We start from the raw sequence: 18,658 nt of genomic DNA, 5'->3' as shown, positions 1-18,658 counted from the left end.
GTGTTCTGAAAACCACAACTTCTCACTTAGAGAAGGAATGGCTCATAATTTCTCAATCAGATGTTGCTACCAACTGTACTGACTGGCACACTGTCTAAAAAAATAAATGCTTCTTTCCATTGCTACTCTCTATGATTATTATTGTTGTGTTTATATTATTATTATTTCTATTACTGTTGTTATCATTCATATATTTACAACCTGTGCCAATGAGACTCTACTAGTACTGGCAGACATATGTTCATGATCTTCATGGAAACTGCAATACAGAGGAGAAATACATGCTAAAAACATTTGGGCTTGCAGGGTGCCCAGAAATCAATTGGCAGATATATAATAATGAAGAGATATTTGCCATTCAATACACATATATTTTAGAAGGTATACAAATTCACAAAGGAGTCACTCTTCATTTTGATATACTTTGAAATACACATAATTACCCATGGCGTATGCTGGCTGTAATGATTAACTTTGTAATTGCGATTATTAGCTCTCATGAAAACAACATCTCTCACAATGTCATGATAATAAGTCTTAAAGAAAGTTTTTATTTAACCATTCTTCTCAATAAGTCTATGGTGCTGTTATGTTAAACTATTTGACTTTTTTTTTTTTTAATACCATTGTCCTCCATTTCCCTTACTCTATCTTAGTATTTATTCATGTATTCACGTGTTTAACAAATATTTTTGTGTGCCTACATGTGACAGATCACTTTCTGGCAAAGATAATATGGCTATGAACAAAATATATAAAAGCCCTAACTTTCAGAAAGTTTAACTGGGGCAAGACAAATAAAGAAAATGAACAAGATGCGCAACACTCAAAATGTAATGTGGGTATAGGTGAGGAAGATCATACAAATGGAAACTGGATTCAAAAGGCATGGAGGTCAGTGGACTGATCTGTGAAAATGTGATATTCCTACAGAAATCTGAAGGAGGTGAGAGAGTGAACCTTGTAGATTGTATTGGTAGAAGGAAATTCTTGGGAGAAGGAAAAAGAGAGAGCAAAGGTATCACAGCTCATTGTTTCTCCAACAAGAACTTCAAAGTAATAAATATGTTCAAAGTAAAATATATAGCAATACAGCTTTATTTACATAAATTATAATCTGAAAAACCAAAACAATTATCTAGATTATTAACACATTCATATCCCTATAGTTTGATTAGATGGGTATTCCTAAGTTACCGGGGAGAATGTAATACATTTTATTGTTACAGTCTGATCCCTAATATTTCATAAAGTTAGCAAATGTGTACAGAGAAACTTTGTTTTGCCAGTAATTCTTTTGGGCCTCCAAACTCTCAAGGTAAATAAGTCCCAGGTTTTGCTCCCCGAAGAGTCATTCTTGTAGGAGAGAGAGACACAAGTATAATTCATGGTAATATAATTTAAGTATCACTATGGAAATGTATACAGAATGCTACTGCAAGAGATGGATAGTTAATTTAGCTTAGGAAAGGATAGAAAGTGCTTCATAAAGAAAGATATGTTCTAGTTTGACCTTGTAAGGGGCTGGACATATTCAAGGCCAAGTAAAGGAGAGGTAAGAGAATTCATAAAGCAAACAAACAAGATAATTTAACATAATTGTCACATAACTCTTTTGAGGAAAGTAATTAAAGCTGCTTTATAGGAGTTGATTATTATGAGTTAGTGAGTGATCTTTGTTTCCACATCAGCTAATGAAAACAATCATTATAATAAATTATAAACGCTTATATTGACTAAGTGCTTTGTATGTGAAAGTGAGTTTCATCAATCCTCAGAGCAACTCTGTAAAATGGGCACATTTGTAACTCCATTTTGGAGAACAGAATATTTAAATCAAGTAATCATTCAAAGGTCAAGAGAGTACCTGGTTGAAGCAGGAATAAACTACTTGTTCTTTACTATGAGGTCAAATTCTTAAGCCTTGCAAACTATAAGCAGTGGGGAAGGCTCTAAAACTGACTGAGCTGAAGAACATTACAGATGACTGTGTCCTATTCATTTTACAAACAAAGAAAATGGAGTAAAATGAATTGGCTCCTTCTCCCTATTTACAAATTTGAAAACAAAACTGGAAAACGACTCTAGTCTCTTTATTTGGTATTTCATATTTGGCAAGATTTTCTAAAATAGGATTTTGCCCATTTGGAACAGATCTCATCTCTTTCCTTCCTATCAGCACATTTTCAGAACATGTCTGTTTAGTAAATCCTGAATGATTTATTTTTGAAAAATAATATAGACCTGAGTCAAGAAACTTTACCCCAAATTTCTATTTTTGAGACCTTGGATACATTTATCTCTTTGGCAATGAGTTCTTCATTTTTATAAAATAAAAAGTTGAATTGAATGTAATATCTTATACCTCTCAAAATCAATGGTAAATACTGCTACTTTTTATTCTTCTAATTGTGCCCTTGGGTATTGCTGAAATGTCAGTTACCATTGAAAATAATATTTTACATTTGTATAACTGAAAGAATTATCCAAATTTTAACATGTTCACTTTTTGAAAAATAAGGGATCTGAATATTTTATTTTAAAATTCCCTGTACAGTGGAGAAAGCAGATATTCAAAAGGTTAATTTTAACACACTCATTCAGTAAGAGTAAACAGAAATTCAATCACAGTTCTTCTGATTCAATGTCCATTAAATACACTGCTAAGTTCAGTGGTCTTTTGAATGAAGCACAGTTTTACAACCTATGATGTGACTAAATGAGAAATCAGAGCCATGAAACATGAACAAAAATCGAAAAGAGCAGGATCTGCCACCAATTTGGGAAAGAAGTTAAAAGTAAAATAACTACTGATGGAGGCAGTTGAAATTGATTGGAAAAAATGGAATCCAGCATTTCTTAATCAATCTTGGGATAGTTGGACACCTGATTTAAAAGGATGACTGATTGACTTCAGAATCTGGAAAGCTGTCAGTGAAATTTTGTCATTAGAGTGTTGTTATTCCATTCAAGGTTATTAATTCAACCTTTAGTATAACTTTAATGCTTTCTCTTCATTTGTCAGTTATTAGCTTTTGCCCCAGGTTGGATTTTAATTACATTTACTTTCTTTGTCATTAGATGTGATTTGCTAGGTCATTTTGCCATTTCAAAAATCAGTTGATGAGACAGCTGATGTACTTAATGAAACTTAGAGATGATTTTGTATGAAATGATTCTCACATTGTTATTTCAGTTCAAAATATGTTATAGTTTCTTTCTTGTTATATTTAGGATTAAAAAATCAATATGTGTGTCTACAAGAAAGAATGTATAGACTACAGCAATATTTTGACTGTAATAATGCCATTCTGCTAAGATAGTTTATTATGGTGAGAGTATTACCCCAGAGAAAATCTTTTTTGTCATTGCCACTCAATGCTATTGAGAAACCCTTTTAACCCCCAAAATTAGTGATAGGCAACTTAAGTCAAAGACAATATATACTTTGTCCTATAATTTTTTTCTTATAAAAGTTTTTGAATATTTGTCCAGTTATGTGTTAAATCATTTGATACATATGTGCATAATGCATATGTACATATAAAACAGTGCTTAGGGATATACCCTTTAGTATTCTTATGACATTTTATGTGTGTATGTAAGTATGGATATATGTATGGCTGTTTGCAGCATACTAAAGTAAATGCCAGTGTAAAAATTAGTGGAATGTAGCATGAGAACTGAATTGCTTTGTCTAGTGTCACTAGCCACACAAGCATTAGAAAACATGGGATGAGATGGCACAGAGATGCTATGAGCCAGTGGTGCAGGCTCTTGAAGCAAAATATTTGAATTCAATTTCAAACTTTTGTACTTATATAAAAATGAATTGGCAGAAATTGTTCTCTTTGTCTTAGTTTCCTAATCTGCAAAATAGGGATTATAAAATCTATCTATTTTATAGATTAGGAGATATTTTTATGAAACTAATACAACATGAATTTTGTTCATATGTAGATACATTGCTTATAATATTTCCTGAAAAAAAAATCACTTCTTGAATGCTGTTACTTTTATTACTATCACATAGCAACATTTTAAATTTTAATGTCAATTTTCCTCTTATATTACATGTATAGGTTATGAGTCAAGGTTGTTTGTTAAAATATCTGCAATCTGTAAAGCATTTTTTTCTGTTTGTCTCTGCCTCCTATCTCTAGTCTGCTTTGGGATGGTCTTAGGGTACAACTGTAGCAATAATGACCTGGAGGTCAATGACACAGTTCCTGTCTCTCTTAATCTGTGAGAGGCACCAAAAGGAGGGAGAACTATCAAGATACAAGAATATGCCCTTTTTGTATTGTTCAGTAGCAAAATTTTGTGAGGAGCACAATATGGAAATATGATCGTTCAGTTTATACTAGTAATTATTTAGAGACCAAAGTATATATTCTTTTTCAACAGTTCAGGATTAGTAAACTATGGTTCTCGGAGTTTGAGATGGATTCTCAGCAAGACTCAGTCCTCTGTTTTGTACCTGGATATTGATTCTCATAATGTCATTGATGGACATTAAAATAGTATTTTTTTTTCTCCTTTTTGGCTCTGAGTCAGCTCTTCAAATGACCGTGAATTTATACTGAGCCAGAAGTGCTGAAGAAAGCTTCATTACTGGTGGATAAAGTGCAACACCATCATTCATTTTTTAATTTAGGCTCTGCTTAAAGTGTTGGAGGTTGTAATCAATTACATTAACACATGATGCAATTTGACTCATTTGAGCAATTTTAATCAGGATTTCATCCTCATCATAGTGCTGAGACTGCTGTATTGAAAGAAAATAATGACCTTTTGATTGCAACAAGGGATGTTGTCTTTCATGATTTTGTTGGACCTTTTGGCAGCATTTGATGCAGTTAATCATGACATTTTATTGGCTGGTTTATAGATTTTGTTAGAATTTTCTCAAGTAAAATTAAAACCAATTCAAATGTTACCTCTCAGTGATATATTTAAATGTTTGTTCAGTAAGGTTCTTTGAGCTCTACTGTAGGATTCTGTAAGAAAAGAGCTTCTTTCTTTTTTCTTCTTTCCTATTTGTATTTTGTACAAATGCACTTTCTTATAAAAGAGTATTTTGGACTTTTATAACACCATAGAATGCTTTAGATAGTATTTAACATCTCTGGTTGAAAAATCAGTGAACTGTGTTTGCTGCTGAAATATCTTATGCTGGCCAATTGTATTCCTTTATTAGGTATGTCTAGTTATACATCTCTAGCTCCTAATTTGTTTTTTTAGAGGGAGAGTGAGATTATATAGCATAGACATGCAGACATGCAGTAAATAGGAAACACGGTATTCTTCTCTAAGTCCAGATTTTCAGAGGGGTCTCAGAGGTCACTGACCAAACTTTCAATAAGGTAGCTCTTGACATCATGTAATACTTTGTTTACCTTGGATGTTTAACTATATTGACATTATATTTGCAATTATACAGAAAGCAGATGGAAGCCTCTTGATATTGTCTGGCTCAGAGGCACAGGGAAAATACTAATGTGTTTCATCTTTTGTAATTTCATTCATGAGAAACTTGAAATTTAAATGAATATTAAAGGATCAACAGTTGTTAAATATAAATGTATGTTTCTGGAAGAAAATGGTTAGCAATAGGCCTACAGATGATTCCTTCAATTCAATGGAGGGGTGTCCCCATGAAACAAAGAAGATAGCCTGGTCAAATACACTCATAAATAGTATAATGACGAACCTCTTGCAAAAATGTTATTGGTATTTGCTGGTGAAAAAGCCCTTATGTATAAAATGTTCTTCACATGTTGTACCTGTTTAATTGCTTAGTACAAGCACATGTAGAGCATAAGGATTTAAGAGCATGGCTCCCTGGTAAAGGTCCTGTATGTTATGTAAATATCAGAGTATAAAGTGGAGATGTATTACAACTAAAACAACTCTATTTTTATTTTAATTAGTGTAACTTCAAACATTGTTTAGAAACTTCATATGTTATTCTGTTCTAGAACATACTCTCATGTAACAAAAAATAAATGCCTCAAAACAAACAACAACAACAACAAAAACAACAACAACAAAACAACAAGTCAACCTCTGTGGCAGTCCCTGAACTTCTCTGCTTTGCTTGTACATTGTAATCATTTCTATGGCTCAGATTTTTCATAAATCTCAAGTTCTGAGTGAGTCTGATTTGACAATGCAGTTCTTTTTATTGCAGTTTCTCAGAGGATTGCTAAAGAAATTTTGTTTTCACTTATTTTTTATGTCTTTTTGGAAATAATACAGTATGTATTCCTTAAGATAATGAAATTAAATACTAAATATGATTCACATCATGGATAATTATTTTAAATTGTATTTTAAATGAATTTGGAATTTTGTATGAATAAGGATCCTTATATAAGTGGTCCTTTTTATTATAGCAGCAATATTATTAAACTACTAATTATATTAATATATTATAGCTAAGCATTAATTTATCTTTTGATAATATTTCTGAATATGTCCCTGGGATTTATAATTTTCAGAACATATTTTTTCATTATATTTATTCTGAACAATTTCTTCCTAAAAGTAATTTCTTTTTATTTATTATTCACAGTATTCTGTTGCCCAAACATTAACACTTTATTCCTTGGTTGTCTGGCTCTTCAACTCCCTAAGCCTGCATATTGTTTGAATCAACCTACTGCTTTTTCCAATCTTACTTCTGAATTTAATGAGACAAAACTATGTGACAATGAGCTCTAAATTCACAAACATTTTCAATTTTATACAGCAATTCTTCAATATCCTTTAATCAAAACCCTCCTTGATTCTCAGAGCCTGCAGTTCACAGACTACAGTTACACAGCAGATATCCTTATTACAAACAAATAGCTTTAATAAGATATAAACTCCATCAATATTTTACTCTTTCAAACTAGAAAATCATCTGCATTGTAATACCACCTTCCCCTTAACCTTCTATCTGAAATGAAGGTGTTTTTGTTTTCCTGAAGTATAATTTCTCCATTTTTAAAAATCTGAAACACATACTTTCTTCCCAATGGGAGTCTAGTTCCATCAGTTGTCTTGTTTTCAGCTTCATTGGCACTCTTTCCCTGTCTAATTATTCTTGCCCATACCTCTCTATTTTAAATACAGTAGAACTAAGAAATAAACATAAGTACAGTGTGCATCTTGTGTAGCTACTGAAGTATTTCTCTTTTCCTCCAAATCATACAAGTTCTTAAAAGAGTAGCCTATGGTTTATAATCTCCAATCTTATATTTATTTATTTAGTACCTTGCCTATTACCCAGCCAGCACTGTTCTTCCTGGTATTACCAAGGATATTTCAGTTACCAATTTCAATAGTTGTGGTGATGGTGGTAGTTATTGTTGTTGCTTTGTATTACCTCATTTTTCTGAAGCATTTACTATTGGTGACCATCCATGTTTTATCTAGTTTATCTGATAAAATGGTCTCCTCTAACTTCTCTGTATGTTTATTGATTGTGTTCTTTCTTAGATACTCACATCATTTTTACTACTGAAACTTTAGTGCTTTCCAGGTTCTTTCATTGACCTACTCAATTCACTTATTTCCTTTGTTATTTTAAGAAGATTCATGGCTTTTTGCCAGTCCTAGATGTTGGTAACTTCAAATCTCTCTCTTCTCCTACTGCTGTCTTCTGAAATGCAGACCAAAACTTGTGATAACATGCAGGCTATCTACACTTTGATTTGTTTAACTTACCCAAAACTTTACTCATAAGTTGTTACTGTCCTCAAAACGTGCACGTGAAGGTACCATCTTTAATCCACTCCCTTATATAAGCAGAACCCCAGAAGTAATCTAGGGAGAGGTTTCCGTTATAGCATGTCCCAAATTCGTTGAGAGTATTGTTCATCTCTGCCCTCTTGTCAGATGATTTTCTCTCATCAAATGTAAGTTTATCTGTGTACTCCAAAGTGTTGTAAAATATTACCATTTTGTTTGTGTTTTATGGTGTAAAAAATGCTTAGATTCTTCTTATATCCTCATATATGATATCTTAACAAGTCATTCAATTTGGTCACATTGATATATTAAAGACCTCTCAAAACTGCTTCATATTTCCTATTACCTCCACCCCCAATTCTTTTGTTAAGAGCTTTTTCATATCAACCCTGGATTATGGCCAGAGCCATTTAATTAGCCTTCATGAATCTAATGTACCTTCAAACTCAATCCAATCTCTATAGTGCTGCCAGAGAGCTCTTCAAAACCTAGCATTCAATTTCTTTGTTTAAAAATATCTCAAGATCATTATCCACTTTTAAAAGAGCAAATCAGTAAGCCACATAAGAAACACCTTCATATTGCAGCAGCTGGCTGTACTGGCAGTCTGGTCCTTTTATCCAAATATTCTAATGGTTCATAACACTTTTCTTCAAGAAAACCTTCACTGATTTCCCTAAGTTGGGAGACGCATCACGGTGTTTTTCTATAATCCTAATTACATAATTATATTTACCCCGTAATGTTTCAGTTTGCTCATGATCCAATTAGTTCATGGTCCTTTCAAAAACTGTGAATCTGTATGAATTAATAAATATATCAGCATTAAAATGATCCTGTATTTATGAGTTAGTAATAGAAAGGCCTAAATATATAGACCACTTGTTTTAGAATGTCATTTTCTTTTCTGTCACTTGACTATAGTAGCTGGCATATCAATTTATTCTCTTTCAAGTAATGCCAGTAAACACTCATCTCTAGCATTCGAATTTTGTTTCTGTGTTTTTGCTTTAGAAACCACTATAGAAACCACCAAATTTCTAAGCAAAGAGAAACATAGTTTTGGAAGTAAAATTTGAGCATAGACTTTACACGTGAAACTTGAGATGAATCATTTTAATTTAATTTAATTATGTATACTTGTGGGGTAAAATGTCTTGTTTTGATCTATATACATCTATCTATATATATGAAGATTCAATCGAGCTAATTAGCATATCCATCACCTCATCAACTTAACTATTTTTATAGTCACATCATTAAAAATATTATTTTAGCAAATTGGAAAGACACAATACATTAGTATTAACTGTGGTCACCATGCAGTGCAATAGATCACTAAAATTTATTTTTTTCAGTCTAACTGAAACTATGTATCTTGTGATTAATATCTCCCTTATCCCCAACACTTTTCAGGCCTTCCTCCCAAACCCAGACTGTCTTCCTAGTCCCTTTCCAAGAGATAAACCATTTCAGATTCCACATATAAGGTAAGATCATGCATTATTTGTCTTTCTGTGCCTGGCTTATTTTACTTAGCATGATGTCCTCACATTCCATCCATGTTGTCATTAATGATAAAATTTCTTATTTTTTAAGGAGAGATGAGTTTTTGTTAGAATGAGTAAAATCAATTGAGGCCATGTCTCAGGGGAGGAAGAAGATCGGCATGGCATGGAAAAATTTGAAGTCTCAGCAGAAATAAACAAGAAATATATTTCAGACAGGAGGAACAGAGTACAGAATATATACAGAAACAGGAATTAAAATATGATTTATTAAAAATATTTCCTAAACCTGTATGTTAAAAATCTTTCATCTTTCAGTTACAGTTCATCTTGTACTTATCTACATATTCTCATTTAATTATAAAATAATATTATTTGCTATTTCTCACATGATAACAAAATTAAGTCTTTTGAAGTTTAGTTGATTATTTTTGTTATTAAAAACAGCAATTGCTCACTGTAGGAAATTCAGAAAAAATAAACAATAACGGTATTTTTTTTCAACTTTCCTAAATAATTTTTAACATTGATAGTTTAAATGTTTTAGAGTTCATTTGAGCCTCTACTGAAGCTCTCTGCTTAATTTTATAATCAGCAAATCTCAAGATATAAAAACTTGGTAGAAAAAGAGACTAATTTTATTAACATTTATGTGATACATAAGTTATATAACTCATTTTATTTTGGAAATTGTGAATAAGAATATGCTGACGTAAATATCCCAAGGCTTTAAATGATTTACCATTGTGAAGTTATTGACGATTAAAATTATGATCATAAAATTTACTAATATTTTAATGTACTCTAATTATATTCTAACACCTTGGATAAATAAGACTATATACAATATAAATATCCTCAAGCAAAATTTAAATCAGAATTTTTTTCGTTTCAATTTGAAATAAAATTCTATTAATCCTAAAAGAAAAAAATCCTAAAATTCTATTAATCCTACCTTTTTATCTATTTGAGATTAAGAAAAAAATCCTAATTAAGACAGTATTTATCATATAAACAGTTGTTCAGGCTTAATAATAATAATTTATCAGTAGCCTTATGAAATTTTAACAACTTGGTTCTCTAAATCTATATCGCTATTTATAATCCATCAAGAGAGTTTTAATGTTCAGACTCCCATCATGTGTTTCTTCCTTTATTGTTATATATATATATATATTTTTGCCAGCTTCTTTTCCTGAATGATAGACTCATATATGAAGCTCCAACTTGATTTTGAAGAGACCAGATAAGAAGTATAATTAGTAAAAGTAACAATCACTGAAATGATAAAGCAGAAAAAATGAAACACAGGAAAGCTAATTCCAAAGGGTCCATTTTTTCAGCAAGCAAAAAAATAGCCAAGTACCATATCTTGGCATTGACAGATTAATCAACAGTTTATAATATATTATACTCTCTTTTTAGGATCATCTCCCTCTGCTCCAGCAAAAATAAAATATTCACTCTCTTCTTAACTCCCATGGGATAAGAAACATACAATTCTTGCCACATGATCGTTTTTTTCTTATTGTTTTTTCCCTCTAATGCATTTAGTCTTATAGAAGCCCATCTTTCCCGTTGCATTTTTTCTAATAATATCAATTTATTTTTTCCAATTGCAAGACAACAGCTTCCCAGGGTCACTCTATTGTCCCACCATATTCTACTTTTTATTGTCAGTTTATTTTAATGCACTTTATTAAATCCCACTTGCTGATAGATACAAAATATACCTTATGTATTTGGTAACTAAGAGATTAAGATTCTCCTATTACATACACTAAATACCAAGAAAAACTATATTGTCATTCATGGAAAAGGTATATGTAGTTAATGACAATTTTATGATCCGGATGTAATTTACTTACTGTATAATAGTGTAATTATTTCTGTTTATATTTGTAATTTGCACTATTACATGGAATCAAATATTATTTTACCAAGGATATGGCCAAAAATAAGATTTATAATGTAGTTAACAATGACTCATATTAGTCAGATATACAATAATGCCTATGAAGCTATTCTGGAAACATAATTTAATTTAAATTGAAAGCAAAAACGTGGCTAGCTCCTAGAATAAGCATCCCCTAATTAACACCTTGAATAGGTGAAATTGTACTGAGATGATGACCAATAAACTGTCACAGAAATGCCTATTGGCAGAAGACATTCAAAAAACAACTAATTCATACTTTCACCTTAAGAAGTGTAATAGTGTATATTTTTTTAAAAAGAAGGTTTTGCTACACAACACAAAATAACCTTATGTTTTATTGAGGATTTGATGAGATACTTTGTAACAGTATCTCATAATCATATGTTTATGATAGATTAAGAGAGCTTAAGTAAATGTATAAGGTGAGCATGCCATCATTGAAATAAAATTTTCTGAAAAACTGTATGGAATGTTTATATTATTACTATTGTTTCTATTTAATCATTTAAACAATATATTTTAATTTCAGCATACTCAATTTTTTAAAGAAAATTTACAGAAATAGATGTTATTTCAAGAAGATAGTGTATTTAGTACTTTCATAAAAATAGCTAGTTTAGTAGAAAATATTTCTAGTAAGATCAAGATTAAAAATTTTATACAGAGATGTTCACTTAGTTTGAATGTATTTGATAGTCACAAAATATCCCATTATGTGTCTTATTCCATAGGCAGCTATGATAAGACAGACATTTTCCTGAAGTTCTATTGCTAGGACTGAGCAAAGAACTTAAAATCTGTGCCTACAAACAGGCTGACAATATTGCAGTTTTGATATATTAGCTGCTCTTTAAATTATATCACTAATACATATTTTTAAGACAAATATAATACATCATTTTTAGTGAATTATATTCTATAGAAAATTTTCACATTTTAACTGTTGTGTTTCATGTATGATGAATGCAAAAGTACTAAGGAAATATATATCAATGTATAACTACTTTTTAAAAGGAAAAGCAATAAACATACACACAGAGTAGTATTGCTAAAATTATCTTGAAGACTTACTTTTAGAGGTAACTCATGAAATAGAAATTTTCATTTGCTGTTCAAAATTATAATAATGTTGAGATCCCAAAGTACTATTTTTCTAGAAAGATTGCCTCTCACTCAGCTGCATAGATCAATAAAAGCTCAATATTATTTTTTTAAATTATATATTATACATACTTCAGATATATATGTTAAATAATGTTATTGAGTAAGCTAAGAGATATTATATCAACAATAGAAGATAAGTATGCATCTATACTATTCACATTAATAGGACTTTCTGCCATCACAAAATTCCCCAGAAGATGTCAATGCAAGGCTGTAAGATATTACATTCCAAACAGAAAACTGAACTAAATCAATGAAAGTCACTGGGGACATCATGAGTATAGCTACAATGTCAACACCAAGTGACAAGATGCCAGTAAATTTGTTTGGAGAAAATTTGTTAGGTAAAACAAAATAATTTTAAAAGATAGTTACATATTAAAGATATACTTTAAAAAGTAACATCACTATACAACTGAAAAATGTACTGTATATAAAGGTCTTTTAAAATATAATTTTTCTTTTAAATATACTAGTGACAAAAATTATCCAAATAAGAGAAATACTGGGAAAATTATTTGAGAAATAGCTGAAAATTTTTACTTTTAAGATTAAATATTATATCACTTCAAATTTCCTTTTGATCATCTGTGTGTCTCTGTGTGTGTATTTAAAAGACACAAAAGCTCTATTCTATGAGAGAGAAGGAGAGAGACAGAGAGAGAGAGATGGTTGCACAACATGACAATTTATACAGCCATCCAGTGACCACACAGGGCCATTTCTACAAATCCTTCTCTACAGGGAGAACTTTATATCTGTTCAGTACTTGTTCTCCCTTGTCTTTCTAAAATCTTTTCTAGACCTTACTAACTTATTTACTGCATCATAACTTAATTGTGACAGAAAGAATGGAAGTCTATATTTTTTTCTGTAAGAAAAAACATGTTATAAATTTAGTAGCCAATGACAAGTTTATAACTAGATGATATCCTAATATATAAACAAAACTAAAAAAAAAAAAAGGAAAAATTCACACGTCTCTTAGCTATGCACTTTAGAAAATCCTCCAAAGAAGCATATAAATACATCTCCAAATAAAACCAAGAATAGACATATATCTGGAAGACAGCCAGTAGTAATAAAGCTTCTCAAATAGAACTCCAGTGCATGTCACATTTGAGAAATGAGACCATGCAATGTGTTGCTTACAGTCCTTTATAAATAGTTTAGTTTACGTGTTGTGTGTGCATGTATGTAACAAAAGATCATTTTAATTTTTGTTAGTGAAATAGAAATTTTACCCAATAATTTATATTTTAGTTACGTTTCTGGTTATGTGTGAGGTTGAACTTACATTTCTGAGTTATACATATCATAGAACTGCCAAAATGTTTTCACATAATTAAAAGCAAATGGTGATCATTCAAAAATCGTTCTCATCGCAGCTTGTACTAAATGTGAACAAATACTGCTGAAACTAAAATCAACACAAGAAGACATTTGGTCAGTGCAGAATGTGTAAATATTTTGGTTACTGAATTCTTAATAATCTTAGCAAAACTATAAAATCACAAAATATAAAGAATCATACTTGGAAAGAAAAGTTGAGTTTACACTGGGAAAATTTCTTCAAATCCTACATGCTTTTCAATTTCTCATTTATTTCAGTGTTACTCGGGACATTGGTTAACAGTTTAATTCTATAGGTCTACAAGATTTGCTAGATCTTCAGAAATTCAACAATATCTGGTACAAACTGAACAACACGAATACATACTTATTGAATGGAGTATGTAATAGTTAACTATAATTAATCTTCAGATACTTTTGAAGATTTTATTAGATTTTTCTTACTTTTGTATAATAAAAATTGTGATATAATGTATTGATTTTAATGATCATCACAGTACGTATTTTATTCTTTTTTCATATTTTATTTTGGGAACAATTACCTTATTTGATAAAAATTTGATATTCCCTGTAACACGTGGTGTTATTTGAGGTTATGATGAACATTTAGAAGTTGAGTTTTAGAATCTAGCATCGTTGCCTCTATGTATATCTTTCAACTTCTGAGATAACCTGAGCTTCTAAACTTTTTCATTTTAAGAAATGACTTCTTGGTATCAAATGTATGTGATGACAAAAACATTGATTTAAGGTTTTTGAACACTATGGTGTGCAAAGCTAGATAATGTTGACAATATAAAAACTGCAATAAAACCTTGTCAATAGACAAACTCCAATAAAACATTGTTTAGTTGGCAATCATTCTCAGTGAAAAACATATTCATAAAATACAATGAAATACTTTCACAACTAACAATGAAATAACTATATATTCTCAAAGCAGTTCACAGTATTGATATTTATTACTGTCATGCACCGCTTAACAGGAATATGTTCTGAGAAATACATCATTAGGCAAATCTGTTCTTGTGTGAACACCATTGAGTGTACTTAAGTGGTATAACCTACTACACACCCAGGCTATGTGGTATAACCTATTGCTCCTAGGCTACATACCCATATAGCATGTTACTGTACTGAATGCTGTAGGAAATTGTAACACAATTATACATATTTATATGCATAAATATATCTAAAGATAGAAAAGTGACAGTAAAATTTTGGTATAGAAGATAAAAATTCACACACCTAAATAGGACAATTACTAAATGAAGGTTACAACATTGGCAGTTGTTCTGGATAAGTCAGTGAGTGAGTGAATGTGGAGGTCTAGGAGATAGCCGTACATTATCATATTCGTTATAAAGACTGTACACTTAGATTATGCTAAATTCATAAGACATTTTTCAAGTTATTTATTTTTAATAATTAATATTAGCTTACTGTAAGTTTTCCGCTTAATAAATTCTTTCCTATGTAAATCTTTTTACTTTTCTGTAATAACATTTAACTTGAAACAAAAACACATTTACAGATGTAAAAAATATTTTCTCTATATTCTATCCTATAAGCTTTTATTCTTGCTGTTTTTCCTTTTTTTTTTACATTTTAAAAATTTTGTTAAAAATGAAGGCACAAACGCACACATTAGCCTAGGCCTACACAGGGTCAGAATCATCAAGATATCACTAAGCAACAGGAATTTTTCAGCTTCACTAAAATCTTATGGAACCACCATTGTATATGAGGTCTGTCATTAATCAAAACATTATTATTGCAGTTCCTGATTGTATTTCAAATGTATTATGATTTGCTATCACTACATCCTTACCTATAGAAAGTCACCCAAAATAGAATTAAAACTGACAAAGATCAAGTTAACAACAAAAAGCAAAAGTAATAGAATATCAATGCCTGTGTAGTAGTTTACTTATGAGAGAGCATGTTTGTTATCATGGCCAATTTTCCCCATATTCTTTGCCTTCATCTTGTTATTGAGCAGATTTTGGTATCAAATACACATTTGTTAATATCATACCTGCTCACATAAAATAATTTTAGGCAATTTATGTTAACAATTATATGAAATCACCAAACATACTAAAAAAAAAGCCAATTGTTGACTGAAGCTCTATTTTGTGTCAAGTAATGTATACATATTTTTTTATTTAATTAGCAAAATAGAATAAAACAAGGAAGAGAAAACTTTGTGATACACACATTCTTCCATTTTATAGAAAAAGGAAATGGGTCACACTTGGTTAAGTAAATTGCTCAATTGTAAAGTGCATTCAAATTCAGAGTTCTACAATGTAAAATTCCATGCTTTATAAATATATACTAGTCTATCCATAATATATTGTCAAAAATTAGATACTAAAGACATAAGAGGAAGAAGAAATCCTGCAGAGGACTCATTTTATTAATAATAAAATACAAAATTTAGTCCTGAACATCTGAGGACCTAAAACTATTATCTACCAAAATTGTTTGCGTAGCTGTTACTTTCTATATTCTTTAGGTTGAGATATGTCTTCTGGAACATTCATTTTCTTCACATAAACTTTTGATAAGAGCAGCTTAGTGCACAAAACATTTTAAATCTTTGGCAAAATATATACAAGAAGTATTTTCTTGATTTTTCTTCAAAAAGATCTGCATCTTCTGAATACTAAGTGTATGTGCAGACGATACTAGTGATGCTTTATTGAAAAGGTGAGTGCATTTGGACTCTATTCTGGTCTTAAAGGGAAATGGAGGGTGTCAGATATACACATGCTTAGGAATATTAACAATATGAATCTGACCTCTTCTTGTCAAGCAGGGGTCAAATAAGCTAAAGTATCCAAATGGGTGATAGGTTAACATACTGTGTCATGGGCCTTATTCTGGAATCTCTAAAGGGCTGTACTGTGATGGTGCTCTAGTATATTTCTTTCTCTATTTGATGTTAAAGGGATCAGAAATAGAGTTTCAAAGAGCAACATGAAAGTGATATAAGGTGTTCAATCCAAAGGTTATGAAAGATGATTTTATGAAGAAAATCAAAGGTGCTCTATTTGCAACCAAGGCTATTTCAAAACTATTGAAAGTATTTCTCTGGAATCAGAAGATATATATATGTAATCTGCTGTAATGAATAATAGTTACAGGTGAAATCTAATTAAGTAAAATATCATTGCAACGAAAACATGCATGTAAAATATAAAAAACTTCACAGGTACATAGTGTTTCACACTTCGTAAACACTTTTCTGTACAAGATCTAATGCAAAATAAAAATCACTTACAAAACTTAAAAATAATAACATTGCTGAAAGATGGGGGAAAGTTTTAAACTTTTAGGTTGATTGATGCCTACGTTTTTAAAACCTCCTCACAGACAGTATTTTTTAGATTTAGAAAGTATGACTTGCCTGAAATCATAGGGAGCAAAAGTGTCACTCTTTAAAATCAGAGTCACCAGTTTCAATCTGTAATACCTACTGTTGCTAATCATAACAGGAACCGCACTGTGTATGTTTAAATGCCTTTATAAAAAACATATATTCATGAATCCAATATTTGTAATAGACTTTTCAGGTAGATATTACTAGTATCATAACTTTATGTTAAGTATGCTAAAGGTCAAAGAAGTTTAACACCCCTATGCAATACTGTTTGCCAAAATCAGCCCTGAAATTCAGGTCTTTTAATTTGAGATTACATGTTTTTCATACTATGCTGGATTGCTAGACTGTACTTCATACTCAAATCACTCCATTAATTTCAGCACAGTATAGGAAATTTATATGTTCTTTGAAGTTTCCTGTATTACATTTGATAGAAATAATACACAGAAATTAAGAATTCCAAAGTTACACAGAACTCTTTTTGTAATAAAGTGTGTTTTTAAAATGAGCAAACAAACTTTTGCTTTCTTTATCCATTTACCACAAAAAATCCTCAATACTAACCTTCCTTCATTGTCCTCATTTTCACATATTCCACAAGCCATTGTGATCTGTCTCTCCTTTTATTAATCTGCCGAAAGAGCTCCTATGTAAGTCACTGAAAACTTATTAATTGCCAAATATAATAACCTTCTCTCAGTTTTTACCTGAGTGACTTCTCTGAATCGTTTTCAATGTCATTCACGTCATTCACAATCTTCTATTGAAAATTCTATTTTTGATGTTGACTTAGCCTTTCCTTTTTAATTTTTGGAAGAATGTTTTTCAGACTTGTTAGATGGATCCTCTTATTCTGTATCTCCAATCTGCCTACAGGGCTGAAGTCATACTTTCATTGACTTAATGGATGTTTCTCTGAGATTTTACTCAGAAAACTAAAATCTTTCCAAAATCCAACTCACAGTCTACTCACAGAGTCAGGATTTACTTCTGATTCTGCAAGTAAATTAAAGACAATACTGCCTGTAGATCTCTCTACTCTCTGACTTATTTCTCGCGACACTCATCCTCATCCACTCTGCTCCATCTAATTAATAATTTTATTTACCTTTCCCACTAGCTGGAATGCTCTTCCCCAGGTTTATGCATGACTCTCTCTCTCAACTTCAAGTCCTCACATTTAAAATTCCTAGTATTCTTTTGTCTCCATCTCCTTTCTTGCCTAATTTTCTTCACAGACCTTATCATCATTTTCCAGATTATATATTTTTTGCATATCTGTTTAACGCCTGTCTCCTCTACCAAAAATGAAGTACCTTCTGATCAAGGGTTGTTATCGGTTTTCTTTGTTGCTCTAGCCATCTGATATGACTTGCCCATGTCCCCACCCAAATCTCATCTTGAATTGTGGTTCCCATAATCCCCACATGTTGTGGGAGAGACCAGGTGGAGATAATTGAATCATGGGGCGGTTTCCCCCATCCTGTTCTCTTGATAGTGAGTGAGTTCTCATGAGACCTGATGGTTTTATAAGGGGCTTTGAACTCCTTTTGCTCTGCACTT

At 31.0% G+C, this 18,658-nt stretch overlaps 1 long non-coding RNA gene across 1 annotated transcript in view; it reads right to left on the bottom strand.

The window, feature by feature from the left end:
* Positions 1-18,658, bottom strand: part of LOC119627524 (uncharacterized) — a 56,890-nt gene that overhangs the window by 2,263 nt on the left and 35,969 nt on the right. The window contains exon 2 of the long non-coding RNA XR_005243701.2: positions 8,477-8,538. This is a non-coding gene — a long non-coding RNA (uncharacterized lncRNA). The remainder of the gene's footprint in view (positions 1-8,476; positions 8,539-18,658) is intronic.

This window comes from Chlorocebus sabaeus, chromosome 3, assembly GCF_047675955.1.
Source record: "Chlorocebus sabaeus isolate Y175 chromosome 3, mChlSab1.0.hap1, whole genome shotgun sequence".
Lineage (NCBI taxonomy): Eukaryota > Metazoa > Chordata > Mammalia > Primates > Cercopithecidae > Chlorocebus > Chlorocebus sabaeus.
This window is presented reverse-complemented; position numbering and strand designations above follow the sequence as displayed.